Source organism: Bidens hawaiensis, unplaced genomic scaffold, assembly GCF_021521415.1.
Source record: "Bidens hawaiensis isolate Kalapana, Puna unplaced genomic scaffold, B.hawaiensis_p1.1 tig00023406_1, whole genome shotgun sequence".
Lineage (NCBI taxonomy): Eukaryota > Viridiplantae > Streptophyta > Magnoliopsida > Asterales > Asteraceae > Bidens > Bidens hawaiensis.
Genome location: NW_027493671.1, coordinates 209,264 through 212,672, shown reverse-complemented (window position 1 = coordinate 212,672; position 3,409 = coordinate 209,264). Strand labels below are relative to the sequence as shown.

Sequence of the window (3,409 nt, the reverse complement as noted above, 5' to 3'; positions counted from 1 at the left end):
AAGACCCATTTACCGACAAATGGGTCAACCAAGAGTACCATTTGGGGGTACCAAGAAGACATGCAAGGGAAATGGTTAGGGGAATATAGGCTCATTTTCGACCGATCATCACCAATAATCCATCTCCGGTGGTTATTCCTCAAAACCAAAATGGAAGAACGTTTGAGGTGAGAACTAATGCACTCCTATTTTCATTTGGAGGCATATGACTCTATTTGCAACACGATTGGGGGTCAAGGTTTTACACCGGATGAGGTGAAATTGGTTTTATTTCAATTCTCGTTGGAGGACAAGGCGAAAAGATGGTTTTACACATTGCCATCCGCATCGATTTATACTTGGGCCGAGATGCAACAAAGGTTCTCAGAAGAGTTTTACACGGCCCAAAAGACTAATGATGCGAGACGAAGTTTGAGGTCTTTCCAACAACAATCGGGTGAAATGTTTCCTGAAGCATTTGAGAGGTTCAACATGATGATCAAGAATTGTCCTCATCATGGTATAGCTCTTTGGGATTTGTTGAATGCTTTTCATGAAGGGTTGAATGCGGAGGATGAAAGGGATTTGATGTCAATCACAAATGGTACTTTCGGTACCAATTATGAACAAGATGATTGGGCATTCTTGGAACAAATGTCGGTCACATCGAAGAGAAAGGCTCAAACTGCAAGAAGAGTAAGACCGACAATTGGAAGACCGCAAGTTCATGCCGTGGAAGATGTGGGGGTACAAACCACTAATTAAAGAATTGATGTTTGTACCAATTGCAATGAGTTGGGTCATGGGGCTGATGTGTGTACGGTAGGTCAAGCAAAAGTTGAAGAGGTGAATGCACTTCAAGGTCAAGGGGGTGGTAATCAGAATTTCAACATGAACTCAAACACTTACCACCCCCGGTTGAGAAATCATCCAAATTTCCGTTATGGAAATCAAGCAACTCAACTCAATCCGAATTTTCAAGGGACTTCTCAAATCACCTTTATCCCTCGTCAACAATACTTCAACCAAGGAAATCAAAGTCAATTTCAAGGAACGGGTGGTAATCAAGGTGGGTCTTTGGGCCAAAGTTCATCAAGTGGGAATGAAGTGATGGACATGCTTAAGATGATGCAACAAGAAATGCAAAAGAGGAATCATTTGGATGAAGCTCGTATACAAAAAGATGAAATTCGTGACAAGGCCATCCAACTATTGACAACTCAAATGGGCCAACTTGCAACCGAGGTATCTAATTTGAAGAAAAACAAAGGTCAACTCCCGAGTGACACCAAGGTGAACCCTACTCACACTACTTCTCACAATGTGCCGATTAATCAGGTAAGTGTTTTAAGAAGTGGTAAGGAATTTAAAATCAATACCACACCGGAATTAGTTGAAGGTGTGGTAGAGGATGTGACGGGGGTAGAAAGTGAAGATGAACAAGCTTCACCCAATCAACCCCCTAAACCATCCACGTTTTCAAACAAAGATTCGGGTCAAAATGAACTTTTAAAAGATAAAAGTAAGGAAGTGGGAGAGGTTCCAATTCCATTTCCTTCAGCCTTGATCGATCCGGTTAAGAAAAACATGATTTTAAAACGGGGTCCTCAAAAGGAGGAGATGTGGGAGGTATTCAAACAGGTTAAAGTGAATTTACCTTTACTTGAAGCAATAAAACAAGTACCCGCTTATGCAAAATTTTTAAAAGAATTATGCACTCAAAAGAGGCAACAAAAAGTGCCTAAACGGGTAGACTTAACCGAGTGGGTAAGTGCGGTTTTAAAAGGAGACCTCCCTCCTAAGCTTCAAGATCCGGGAACACCCTTAATTAACATTCAAGTGGGTGATTTTCAAATGTCTAGGGCGTTATTGGATCTTGGGGCCAGAGTGAGTATTCTCTCGGGGGGTTTATATGACCAATACGACTTTGGTCCTTTGAAACGTGTGGAAACCACGGTTGTATTGGCCGATTTATCTTATAAACTTCCCCGTGGAATCGTATGGGATGTAATTGTGAAGGCAGAGGATTTTTATTATCCTGTGGATTTTTTGGTGTTGGATTATTCATCGGGTGACTCAAGTCAACAACAAAATGTTATCTTGGGTCGACCATTTTTGAACACGGCCCATGCAATCATTGATTGTAGATATGATACCGTTGACATGGCTTTTGGCAACCGGAAAATGTGTTTAAATGTTTTACTAATGTTGCTAATTCTTTGAGTGGTGAAGAATTTTTTTTTGGAAGATGTGGTGGATCATTGCAATCCTCATGAATATGATGAGCATTGTGTAGAGGCTTGTCTTTGTGATGATTCTGAACAGGTACACGTTTGTGCTTTGCGGTTGGAGGAACATAAACAGAATGTGCTAGCTCTACAAGAGGGAAGACCACCATGGACACAACAATGGGAGAGTTTGCCAAAGGGAATTAATTTGGATACAAAACCATCTTTGGAGTGTCCACCAAAGGTGGAGTTGAAGGAGCTTCCGAGTCACTTGAAGTATGTGTTTTTAGGGGAAAGAATGAAACCATCCCGGCTATCATTGCTTCGAATTTGGAGCAAGAGCAAGAGCGGGCATTAGTGAAGGTCTTGGAAGCATATAAAGCAGCTATTGGATGAACGTTGGCAGATTTAAAAGGTATTAGTCCTTCTATTGTTATGCATAAAATAATTACAGATGAGGAGGCTAAACCAACAAGGGAGACTCAAAGAAGATTGAACCCGAATTTGTGGGAAGTGGTGAAAAAAGAGGTAATCAAGTGGTTGGATGCAGGGATTATCTATCCCGTTTCAGACAGCTCATGGGTGAGCCCGACACAGGTAGTGCCCAAGAAAGCCGGAATCCAAGTAATAAAAGATGATAAAGGTGACCAAATCGCCACCCGACCGGTAACCGAGTGGCGAGTGTGCATTGATTATAGAAAATTAAATACCGCCACCTCAAAAGACCATTTTCCATTACCATTCATTGATCAAATAATTGAAAAACTTTTAGGTCAAAAATATTATTGTTTTTTGGATGGGTATTCGGGTTATAATCAAATTGCAATTCATCCCGATGACCAACACAAAACCACTTTTACTTGTCCATATGGCACCTTTGCTTTTAGACGGATGCCATTTGGATTGTGTAATGCCTCTGCTACTTTTCAAAGATGCATGATGAGCATATTTTTAGACATGGTAGGGGATTCACTTGAGGTTTTTATGGATGACTTTTCTATTTTTTGTTCAACTTTTGAGTCTTGTCTCAATGATTTAGAAAAGTTTTAAAACGTTGTGTTGAGACAAACTTGGTGTTAAGTTGGGAGAAAAGTCATTTCATGGTACAAGAAGGTATTGTGTTGGGTAATGTGGTTTCAAGTAGGGGGATGGAAGTTGATCAAGCAAAAATTAGAGTAATATCATCTTTGCCACCCCTGAAA

The 3,409-nt window shown here is 40.6% G+C and overlaps 1 pseudogene; it reads right to left on the bottom strand.

Moving 5' to 3' along the window:
- Window positions 1-402: 402 nt before the first annotated feature.
- On the bottom strand, window positions 403-503 carry LOC143567466 (small nucleolar RNA R71; annotated as a pseudogene).
- Between the last annotated feature and the right edge of the window lie 2,906 nt (window positions 504-3,409).